This window comes from Malurus melanocephalus, unplaced genomic scaffold (assembly GCF_030028575.1).
Source record: "Malurus melanocephalus ecotype Western Australia unplaced genomic scaffold, MMel_1.1 scaffold_19, whole genome shotgun sequence".
Taxonomy (NCBI): Eukaryota; Metazoa; Chordata; class Aves; order Passeriformes; family Maluridae; genus Malurus; species Malurus melanocephalus.
In genome coordinates, this window is record NW_026623251.1 from 610,183 (window position 1) to 622,850 (window position 12,668).

The following is a 12,668-nucleotide window of genomic DNA, read 5'->3' on the forward strand; positions in this document are numbered from 1 at the left end:
AAAAAAAAAAAAAAAAAAAAAAAAAAAAAAAAAAAAAGCCTCACCCCAGACATTGAAGTGTTCAGGAATGAGTCATCTGGTCAAATGTTGCAGTGGTACCTGAGAAGGAGGTGATTTCCTAGAACTGTGGCAAAAACCTCTCCTGGCACAGAATGCTCAGAGTGGTCAAACTTCATCAAAGCAGACCTTACATTAAAAAGATAAAGCCTAATGTGTTTCTTTTTCTCCTAGCAGTCTGCTGCATGCAGCATTKTGTGCCATGACCAGCATTAGCACTGTTCTGGTGAGTGTGGAGGACATCAGGAAATCACTGTGTCTATTTTTAGGCCACTTGAGTTCTGGCAGTATATACCCTGGGATTTCAACTCAGTCAACTCCCAGCTATATCATCTTAAGCTATGCTGAATGAAATGGATATACTCTTCCATTTGATACTTTCCACAATAAAGCCAGGGAATTTCTCATAAATCACATCCTTGCTGGAGAGAAGTGGGAGGTTAGGGAAGGGATAATGGCAACAACTTTGATTTATTTTTCTTCATCCAGCGGACATTTCTGATCTTCACAGAAGGACTTAGAAACTACAGAAACTTTCCATAATGTAATGCAGTCATTCAGAAACCAGACAAATGAAAACTACAGGTTAGCAGAGAATCCTTGCCTCTCTCCGCTGTGCAGAAGGTTATTTCTTTTTCCCAGGAAGCATATTCAAGATTTGAACATGCACATGACACAAAGGGAAGATCGAATTTCCTTCCCAGGTTGCTTTTGTTAATARTAATTATAAGCCAACACTTAGCCTCAGAGTCACATGTCTACTGTTGAGAGATAGGCTCTGTCTTTAATCCTGGTCCTCCTCTCCCATTATTGTTTCATTGACTACTATTGACTTTATAGTGTGGCTGGAAGCCAAAAATGAATGGGAGAATTGTAATGACAAAACTGGTGGGGCAGGTTTTCCCAGCCAATGTTGAAACTGGCCGAAAATAAATGAATTAAATAATGCCATTTATCAACAGCCAGGATCCAGGTCCTCCTCGGGTCACTATACACATGCGTTGCAGCCTGAAGACAATGGCCTTGAAGATCTATTCAAGTCTTGGAAGGGCAATTACATTTCCATAGTCTCACTCCAYACCTGAGGTTAGCCCAGGCTTACATGGCCTCCAGAATCACCAGAAAATGCCCAGTCAAAACAATCTTAACTTCAAATCTGGTGTCTGGTTTTTCTTTTTTCAAAGCAGATCTTCATATTACATCTTCAGATGCCACYGATTCAGCAGGGCAGTGAAAGAAAATCTTCAGGAGGGCCTTTTTGACACCAAGGTGTTACTATCATGTTACATTCTGGGCAGGAGAGCCAGAATRGAACAGAAAGGATTCCCTCATGCTCTGATCTTGCTGCCACTCTCTGAGGGATGATATTCTCAGGCAATATGGACGGGCCTTTCAAATCACAGTTATTCAAATGTATGAGCTGAGCTTCTTCTCCAGCAGTCTTATTGACCCATTCTTAACACAATTCACTACATTCCCACCACACAGAGGGTTTATTCTGCGAGGAGAAGATACAGAAAAGCAATGTGGGTGCACCATGACCACGATCGATTACTCCACTGTGGATAGCAAAGCTGCCCTACAGAAGACAAACACAGGATCTCTTGCGTTGGAACTTTGAAGGAAGCTCTGAACTATCCCACTCTCTCTGCTGGAAACAGACAGCAGACATCCCAAGCCATCTAATGGCTTACTCCAAGGATGTKGTGGGTTTCAGGGTAAGGATTTTTCCCCTGGTTAGTCTGGGGACATCTGAAGCTGGATCATAAAATTAATAGAGACAGAGATAAGAAATCAACCCCACTGGCTGAGATCAAAGGCATCCAGTAGATACTTGCCCCTTTCCCCTACAGATGGAGTCCCAAGTCTGCTGCTGGGTGGGCAGAGAGGAGGGATCACCATTAAGTCAAACCAGGTATGGACATTACAGCTCCCAGGAGAGGCAGAAGCCYGGTGAAGAGTGTGATGATACAGCTTTTAACAAATGGCTCAGGAAATCACTGAGATTTTAAACAAACACTCCAGCCTGACCAGACTGAACTGCTTCCAGCACAGTCTGGCTCTACTACTCTGGAAATCACACCTCCTTAAAGGCAAATGGAGCCACTTACCCAAAAATGAACTTACCGAAACGTCCTTTTGAAATGTGAGGTTCTTGTAACATTAACTAATAATCCTARCAAATGCTTCTGGGTGCTTCCATCAGAATTACATAAGGTGCTGATCTTAATATACAACTATCCATGTGCTGTCCAAAACTACAAGTGACAGTCTCTGGATTCAGAAAGAGCTGCACCCTTTATGCATTTCACATAGCACCTGATACTGACTCATAAGAGATCAGTGACCAGTTTAGTGGTTACTTTCATCTAAGTAATCATGATTTGACTGTAYTTGCTAAGTTTATGCAAACTTAATCCAGCTACATGTGGATAGCGTGACGTACTGCACGTGGATGCTTGGACAAGTTACATGAGCTGAGTCTGCCTAGAAGGAAGAATTTCAAACCGAAAAAAATCATAGTCAAGAACTTGTTCTGGGACATGCTGATGCTAACTGCGAAAAGAATGAAGAGGATTCTTGAACTTACCAAGGAAATCAAATTGCGAAATGGATGAGGACATTGGCATGAAGAAAATGGGGTGGGAAGTCATATCCCTAGAGAAAATAACAGGGATAGCAGCACAATAGGTACTGGATTGTGCATTCTTTCAGCAAATCACACTGGTGACTATAAATGGGGAAATTCCCAATTTAATATCACGTGGAGAAGCACAGGCAGCAGAAGGTTTGAGGAACCCTTGGAAAGGAGCCAAAGAAGAGCAAGGTTCATGTAATCTGCAAACAATCCCTTTAGCCTCATCAGTGACGGAACACAAGGATGAACTAACTATTGTTTAGCTGAGGGAGGTGACGCTGAAGGTCTGGGTTTTGAGGGGCACTAGGTCACATGCCCGGTATAAAGAGGATGACAGGAGTATTGCTGGTGAGGAACGAGAACTAATCTTCCTAGCCTGAGTCTAGCAGCAGTCAAGGCATTACACAGTGCAAGAACTGCAGGTTAAAGAACTACAAACAAGCTTGGCACATTGCAAAATTATTTAATCGTGTGACAAAGAATGCTAGCAGAAGAGGCTTTCCATTTGATTTTATGTAACCATTAGTCGTCTAGGTAGGAGACAAGAGGAATTGGAAATTCTTGTTAGTGAGAAGAAATGTGACATAATCAGCATTACTCAAATCTGCTGGTTTCAATYTGCATGATCAGAATGTCAAAATAACTGGTTATGACCTGCTTAGGAACGACAGAGTTGGTGAAAATGGATTGTGTGGATAATGCCATAAAACCAGGCCATAGAATAGGAATTACTCCACAGTCTTCATAAGAAATGCAAGGAAAGAAGGATGATGCTCCAGCRGACTTCCATACATTTTAAGCTCCAAACAGCTACTGAGAAAGCATCCTGATTAGAGAAAAATTATAGTCTGTTTYCTAACACAAGGGGCCATCATGTGGTAACCTTTCTGGACTTTGTTCTGACAAAGATGAATCAGTTACTGGGCTGAGAGTTGACAGTTGTCCAGGGAACAGTGAGTATGACCTAGTTATATTCAATATGGGCAAAAAAGGGGCTGTCCTTTACACCAGGATTTCAAAAGAGCTAACTAGGAATTAACCAGATTGTGAGGAACCACTGAGACAGGAAAAAAATGTGAATAAAAGTAGATATATCCAGGAAAATTGTATTAGATGGCAAATAGCTGCAAGCCTACAAAAAAAGAACTAGCACATTAATCTAAAGCCTTGTGGTAAGGTTGAGGGTAGTAATAAGGAAAAAAAGAATTTTTCAGTAAAAAGATAAGAAAACAATAGTTTTTCAAACTTCAGAATGTTAAAACTGAAGGTTTAAAACGGTAAGAGTATCTGGAGGAAAATACAGCCAGTAGACCCAAGGCAACAGAACTATTATTTTCAAAAGGATATTCCGAACAAACAAAACTGGAGCAACCACTCAGGCTCATTACTGGATGAAGACAGTAAAAGAGGGAGTGATAACATGAGGAACAAAAAGCAGTTCAATAAATTKCCTACTTTGGTGTTAAATGGTTTTGGAAGTTAAATGTCTCTTATAAACAAAGCATTTGAAAACCAGAATACCAAATAATCTTCATTCAGGAATCACAAAATTGTTAGCTAAGACCTCTTKGGATTAATTTTGAAGCTATCTTTTGAACTGGGAGAGTCCAGAAAACGGAAGGAACATTAGCACAATGCCAGTTCAAACAGGGCAATCTGGATGAGCGAGGTAACTGCAGATCACTTACCCGAACCCCAGTCCAAGTAAAATGGAAAAACTGACATGGGGCTCAACTGATAAAGAATAAAAGGACAATAAAAAAAGCAATGAATTCCTATAACATGGCACTATGGAAARTATGTCTCACTGAATAAATATAACAGTGCTCTTCTAATGAGTTCACAGGTATGGCCAGTAAAGTCACTCACTAGACAACTATTGCACGATAGTCCCTGATGAAGCATCTCCCTTAGCACCGTGTAACAGTCTGATTACAAATTAGCATAACCAAACATCACGAAAGGGCAGGTGAAATGGATGAAGGACAAAGTGACTGACAGATTTAAAGCAGCTGTCAGCAGAGAGCTCTTGCTGAAGGAGGATGTGTCACTGGTGAGAGTGGTAGTCAACATTTTCATCAATGAGCCGGAAGCTTGAAATTACTGCTGGTAATCATTTGTTGATGACACAAAGATTGGCAGATGGGTAAATAGTGTGGAAAGCAATCACAGTGCCTGACTGTATCACTTGATAAATTAGGCCCTTCAAACAACACATGTTTAGTGAAGCAAATGCTAATATATTCATCTAGAGAACACAAGCCGCTCATAGCTGCCTGGAGATGACATTCTGGAAAGGGATGATTCTGAAAATGATTAAGGGTGAGAAGAGGACAACTGAACGTCCTAAGTCAAGGGCTCTCTTGGGGCTAATAYGATCCCTTGAGATATAAAAAGACTCACAGAATGTGATCTTTCTGTAGCTCTGCTGAAAAAGCATTAGAATACTGCAGCCATTTTTTCTTGCAGTTTTTAGAAGATGCTTAAACCTTGAGGGAAGATGCTCRTAAGAGAACCACATAGAGGTGTCTGTGGGTGCTGAAAATTTTCTTATATAGTATGACTTAAGAAAAGAGTGTGGAGTGGGGGACTGCAGGTTTCAAGAGGCCCCAGGTTTGAAAATCTCTGGGAATCTCCAGTGCTTTACCTCCCCCCACCATGAAAACTTTATGAGCAGACAGAAAATGCCCCTGCTGCAACTTGCAGAATTGCTTCTCATTTTGCCATTKTGACCCTCCATGAGAAGTCTGTCTCTACCACCGATTAAGAGAGCAGAAAACAGCAAGCAGCTCCCCTTTATCTTTCCCTTCTCCAAGCTGAGTGATTCCAGTTCCCTCGACCCCTCCTCACACATCGTATATGTCCCAGCTATTTCAATGGTCCTCTGCTGGACTCTCGTCAATTTTCCAGTATCTTTCTTATAGACCTTCATWTATTTTGCCTATCTAAAGCCAGAGTGAGAGAAGATTCAAAGACAYGAGGCCTCTGTAAACCATAAGGAAAGGAAGATCCTTATGATCAAGGAACTGAAAGCTGAAGCCAGATAAATTGGATTACAGTGTGGGYGCTTAACTACTAAGCAGCTAGTGCAGGTTCTGGATTCTCTATCTATCTCCTGATATCTTCAAATCAAGGCCAGATGCTCCTCTGGACATTCTTCAGCCTAACAGCACAATCATTCTGGGCTCAAGGCAAGGCTAACAAGATATGAAATTGTGAGTTGGTGATATGTGAACTGCAGGACTCAACTGCCTCCAAACTATGAATTGTTTTCAGAATAATGTATTCAAGGTTCCAGCAAATGTAAATACACAAAAACCATATTGAACCMATGAAACAAACAGTCATGGGAGAAATAAGATAAGCAAAGAAAAAAAATGAAAAGGCATATTGGATAGGAGAAAGGAGTTTGTAATAGTGAATGTCCCTGATTGAGTTTTGCCTGTTGGGACACCCTCCGGACTTCACTCAGACCTGCGTCACAGGAGGCTTTCTTGGCCTTTCAGGAGAAGATCCTGCAGCCCTAAGGACCAGCTGCCTAAGTCATTCCAGTTCCTTTAAAGAGCTGTCTTCTCTAATCAGAAGCGTGTGATTAACCCAAGGCCACAGCTGGTCTTTTCAGGGATATATAATAGATGTAAGTACGAAGTATGCTTTGCACACAGATTTTGAACACCATTAATCTTCCTTCAGAAGGTGAAGATGGCATATGCAGTGCTCAGAAGAGAACTTCCTAAAAGGAGTACCTACTCTTTCTGCTCACAAATGGGGCCATGAAGGGGATCTGTGTCAGTTTAGGCTGTAATTTCAGATTTAGGAGATTTATAGGCTCAGTCAGTGGAAGGAAGGGTTGATGTGATTCACCTAAGCTTCTGTGACGCATTTGGCTTGGTATCACACAGCATTTTTATTAAGGAAATATGTAATGCAAGGCACCCTTGAAACGATTAACAGTCAACTAACAGGTAGGGTTTGAAGTGTCATTCTAAAGGGGGTGCTGTTTCTCACCCATTTCCTGAGAATTCCTCCAGAGATCAGCCCTAGACCCTCTGCTATTTAACATTTTTATTGATAGCCTGGAAGGAGACATAACTCCATTAATAATAAAGTCTCACCCATCCTTAGCGAGGTGTGACATTTGTTCTAGGCATGACAAATTACCATCCTAAAAAGCCTATACTTCTCCAAGGCTTAGAGGCAGGCCAGAAAACTGGGTCAGACCAGAGGTTTAATTTTAGGTAGCTGATTGGGCTRGATGTATCTCAGACATTGAGCTGACACTTATGGTGAGCTGCACACACAAAAAATTGATTGATGTCTTTAGGGGAAAAGAAATGTGAYCATTATCCACTGGAGTGAAAAGCATGGGAAGACAAAGTGAAATTTTATATTTGGCAAAGATGGAATCAAACTAGAAGTGAGGCAGTGGTCAACCAGCAACTGGGGCAGTGCACTGAAGTTGTGATGGATTCTCCTCTCTGGAAAGTGTTTTGATCAATATTGTCTGTTCTCTAAAAGCTCCTGTGCAATCTGAGCATGCAAATTCGAGGCTGCTCAGTAGCCTGTGGCATGTATGTGTTAAAACGAAATTATCCCCTTCTGACCCTAAAATCCTGTGTGTCTTTTCTATGCTCCATCCGCATGCTATGAAGTTCTTGGTGTCAGAAGGGGTCTCCCTCTTCTGCACTTTAAACTGAAGAGATAAGAGCAACTGCTGGCTGTTTCTCGTGACCTGGCAAGCCAAGTCAACTCATGAAGAAGGCACCTTTCTGTCTAGTCATAGTCACTAGAAACAGAAATGACTGCATAAACACAACATCTTGACATTGCCCGTAGTATGATTTTCTGTCTGGCATTTTTGAGATGAAGTTGTACATGCTTTGCCTGGCAGATTGCTGTCTAAAAAGGGGAACTGGAGCCTCTGTCAAACTGTAGAGCAACAAGCACCCAGGCCAAAATCCAGTCTGGAGGCATGGTAGGAGGAAGCCAGGAATTTTACATTGAGGTTTAGAGCTCTGCTAATTGATTGCCTGGCCTTGTACTTCTTACTCAGCAAACAGGAATTGGCTCTAAGACTCCTCCAGTGAAGACACACTACRAGGATTTAGTGCAACTCTTCAAGAGAATTGTTGAGCCTTATTGGAGTTTCACTTAGCAAATCCCTTGCTAGTGCAAGAGAACACAGACTGAGCCACAGCTTGCACGAATCTTGCTTTCTTGTACTTGGTGCTTGTRACTTTCGTTCCTTTTTTCCACCACCAGCAGGTGTTTTCTTAAAGCCAGGCTGTTAGTTTCAAGATGTCAGAATGTGTCTGTGGCTGTTAGTGTCAAGATGTCTCCATARTCCCAGAGAGACACAGAGTACACATTTTCCCTCTAGAGAAGGCGACAGTTGTCTGTCCACTGAACACTAGGCTTGATGACCAGAAAGAGTCTATTATGCTCCAGCACTCTGGCGAGACCAGCCCCACCCCCCCTCCCCTCCCCTCCCCTTCCCAGGTCTGTCATTCCAAGCTGCAATCTGACTTTCCCCTGCCAGGGCAGTTGCCGAAGCAGCCCTTATCTCAGAGATACTCTGGTATGCTGCAGAATCAAATGTGTYGGGGGAATTCGATCAGCCAGAACAGCAGCCTTGYGTTGCTGGCTTGAACCTGTGTGTTMGGAGTGATTCATGCCCAGTGTTACAGAGACATGCAAGGAAACTGGCACCTGGTGRTTTACACGCAATAGAACCAGCCACACACATCTTTTGCTTCCCACTTCATGGTGAAATTCAATCTTCTTTCTGTGAGAACAAGCTTATGCATTCTTACTTTGTCATGGCCACTCCACTAGGCTATTCAGTAGGACAAATTCAGAACAGCAATAGCTGGCAACTAACTATTATATCTTGAACTTGCACAAAACCATAAGCTTTCACTGCAAAGAGGTGACTTTGTTTGCCCCTCAATCTGGTTTTGAAGTTCTCTTTCTCCTTCCTTTTATGCAAAGCTCTCCATCCCAGAAGGCAGGCAAGCAGCCAATCCACCTCTCTGCCCCACTCCAAGATAAATGCTAGATGCTAAAAAACACACCAAAGGGAAAGCATTGTGAAAGCATTTCTGAAAAGGGTTGCTGTTTTGATTTTTTTTTTCCTAATTTTGAGAGCTTTTGTGTGTTTTCCACAGTACACTCTACTTTGTTCTACTGGGGTTCCTATATTGTGGTTCAGCCAGAGCATCTGACAAGTCAGAGGACATCTGCCACACAGACAGACCTGCCACACTAGAAATGCCACCCCTTTCCTCTGCTACCACRCACCTTTCCTGTGCTACATTCCTCCTCTGATGGAAACAACATACCCTGGACTGATAAAACGAGCACTGTGTTGAGAGATTTGTCCAAAATACTGGATACCTCTGTGGTAGATCTGAAACACTGCTTGCTAGATCCATGTCCAGGGTGATGCAGACCTGGCACAGTCTGCACCCAAGAGCAGATTCTCAGCTGGAAAAAATCCCTTCACTGCGGCAGAGCTAAAATGATTTAGAGCAGCTGGGGATATAAGGGTACAGCACACAAAAAYGTGTGTGCACAAACTGGATGGTCTGCTCTCCCTCCACCATCCAGGGAGGATGCCATCCCGCTGGCAGTTATTCACTGAATACTTTTACTTTCTCTGAATGGATAAATCTCACCTCCCCATAACCAAAATTTTCACCATTATAAGAGGACTATATGGGAATTCCTGGGCTAGTTACTATTCTCACAGACATGCRGCCCAAAGAGCCACACTAGGAACATTAGTCTCTCAGCCAAGCAAGCACCATCCCCTTGCACAGCCAGGAAAAGATCTGGAGTCCTTCTAGAACAATTTGCTTCCCAAGGAAGKTTGGAGGCTAAGGTGCAGCACATGCAGTCAGGGGCAGGAGGTTTGTGCTCCACACAGCTTGTTGGAGCTCAGAGAGGCTCTTGCAYTGCTGATGTTACAGTTGCATCCATGGATGGTCAGTGTCTGGATGGCTCGAATCCAGGCTCCCTCATTAACAAAGCATGCAGGAACGCTGAAACTCCAGCTGTTGTGCCCAAATCCCACTGCCTGTTGCAGCGAAAGACAGATGATTGCTCACAAAAGGGCAAGTGTGAGTGGCTGGCCACAGGGATCTGTTCTCCCCAGTCCATCAAATATTTCCATGTGTTCCATTCCAAAATATTGATGTGCTGAGCCTTGGGAGCTTTATATTTAGCAAGAAACATAAATCACAGATGCAGGGGGCAGCTCCTGTAATGCTCCCTGGCTTATCAACTGTGCTACTAATAGCTCAGAGAAGCTTGTAAACTGGGCTGTGAACACCACAGTGCAAGCAGGGGGAAAAAAAATCCATGTACCTCTGGCACAGGCTGGGAAGAGTTTCCTGGTGACAGGTCCTCTGGTCCCCATCAGGAGCCTCCTGGAAAGGCTCCCAGGAAGCTGTAAAGTGTCRGAAGAAAAAATGGGACCCTGGTGATTCAGAAAGTTGAGTGTGACACTGGTGCATGGATTTCCCTGGATTTGCAGTGAGGATCTGTGTCTAGGCTCCCTGTCACTGATGTGTTCAAAGGTGAGCTGTTGAGCAGAAGAGCACGGTAGCTGTAGGGGGTGAAAGGCAGTGAACAGGTCTCCTGGCATTATTTCACTTTTGCTGGAGTCTCAACAGATGCACAGGAGTGCTAAGGCACCCCACAGGTGYACAGAGGTTTGCAACACAATTTTAGAGACCACAGCACAAGTCCTAMGGCAGAATGTGATAAATAAGTCAGAGGTCTCTTCCTTCTTTTTCTTTCCTCTTGTTTTTGTTTGTTTTCTCAACTAAGAAGCCTCACACAAGTCATATTCTTTTATTGGGAAGCATTTTGGGTAAATAGCCCTTGAGCTAAGGAACAATTATGTGAACTGCGTCAGCCTTGCCATGGTTGAGAAGGTCAGCAGCCTTCCCAGCACATTCAGAAGTGATGCACTGATATGCTTTYTCAAGGAAGGTTTGTGGTATCCCTTTTTCTAATTCTTTGTTCTATGCCCCTGAATAATTCAGTGTTTAWATTAATAATAATATTGTGCATTCCTTTAGTTCCATTTATCTARGAACCAAGAATTAGTTTACCAACATCAAAGCATCTCTTGTGTATTGGAATTTGACATTCACCGATTTTTGTAAAACCAACATTCTGACATATCTTCCCTCTTGAAGTTTGTCCTGGACTTAGAATTCTTTTCAGCAGAATCCAAGAATGGCTTTCCTGCTTTCCTTTTGAGTTCACAGCAAAATTTGTCAAAAGGGAGGAAGTGTGCATCCAAAACAACACCAATAATACACATGAGGTCCTGCTAAATGCAAGAAGTGAACAACCCAAATGCGATAACCAAATACTTGCTTATCCACAAAGCTTCTTCACGAGGAGCCAGATGATAATTTTAGCAATAGGAGGTAGTGGGGTTTGGGCAGATGGGATCTGTGAGCTGGCATGTCTCTCCAGGACTTCATGGTGACCCCATGCTGAGCAGCACTCGCATCGCTGAAGGAAGCACAGCAGTATCCAGCCTGAGTGTTTGCCTGCTGGGCTGGCTTCACAGGAGCTGCGCTGCGGGGATACAGTGTCATGGTGTTATAGCATTCAATTATCTCAGATTTAACCATAGGCTCAGTTCTCTCMAAGTCCTTTGTGAAAACTGGTTTTCTGTAATTTCCCAAGTCTCTGGAATTTTCCTGATTTGTCCCTCTTGCCTAATCTCTGTTTCACCCCGAAGTCCAGCCAGCACCAGCAGTGGAGCTTTTCTAGGTACTAATACATTAAGTGTTGTTTTGCAACTGAGTGTAATAATCCTGAACCTGAGAAAACTTGCCTGTGGTCTGCTATAAAAAAAGGTTTTGTCAAGCCCATTTTCCTTTGTTCCTTTAATTGTGCCCAGTCCTTACCTTATTTTCGAGCTGGTTACCCACACAGAAGCAGCATCCACGCACATGTGTGGGGCATGGCTTCTTTGTGGCATGCCCAAATCTCACACTGCTGGAGGGCTGACAGGACTGCACACTCTGGATACCCTTCTATTGTGCAATGGTATTTCGTTCCATTTACTTTCCGTGAACTCTGCTAACATTGTGCAGGGCTGTGTTTGTGCTCCTGTGTCTATTTTAAAATGACACACCTTGTGGACTTCTGTCATTCAGAATTTTACAAATATTTCACTCTTTTTGAGACATGTTGACTGCYGAAACTAACAACTTTGTCATGGTTTTCTCTTTCTCTGTTGCCTCTGGCAGAGCTTATTGAACTCCTTCTGTGGGAATTAACCTCTACTTCCAAAACTGTCCTCATACAGATCTAGAAAAACATTTACCAGACACATATGATCTTGTGAAACTCGCTGTTCTAATCCTTCTTTGCTGTAGCCATGATTTTGCCAATTATTCTTTCCCACAGCCACCAGGTTTCCTGGATATTATAATCTCAGCCCGTTAGGCAGGGTTTCTTATCTGTATTATTTCTGTGAGAGGAACCTTAGGAGTTTGGACCCTGTGGTGCTGAGACCTGCATAAAAACCATCTGAAATAGTAGTTCCCTGATCCAGGTCAGCTAAGAAATCTATTTTTTTTTTTTTTTTTTTTTTTTGGCTCATGCTATGCTTTAATGCCTTGAAAGCACTTTAAAAAATAAATGAGTGTGACCCGACCAAAAGCTTCCACTAGAGGCATTTCTCTGGGAATCTCCCATCTCTTTATTTATTAGAGATCACAATTTCATACTCCTGAATGTCTTGGGGCTGTCAGAAGAAGAGCCTGTCATTCACAGCCTAACAAAARGAAGCAAATGCCTCACCTAGCCTGTCTGAAATAATATTCTGGGTTTACAAGCATTTACCAGGACCATCATGTCATGGATAAGGTTATCCTTTGTTTATTGAGGCTTATTTCCTGGGAATTGATGCTCCTGCCACACACAAACATAAAAAAAACCA

General features: G+C 42.8%; 1 long non-coding RNA gene across 1 annotated transcript in view; it reads right to left on the reverse strand.

Annotated features, from left to right (window-relative positions):
- Window positions 1-11,745, reverse strand: part of LOC130588798 (uncharacterized) — a 43,219-nt gene extending 31,474 nt beyond the window's left edge. The window contains exon 1 of the long non-coding RNA XR_008967027.1: window positions 11,629-11,745. This is a non-coding gene — a long non-coding RNA (uncharacterized LOC130588798). The remainder of the gene's footprint in view (window positions 1-11,628) is intronic.
- Between the last annotated feature and the right edge of the window lie 923 nt (window positions 11,746-12,668).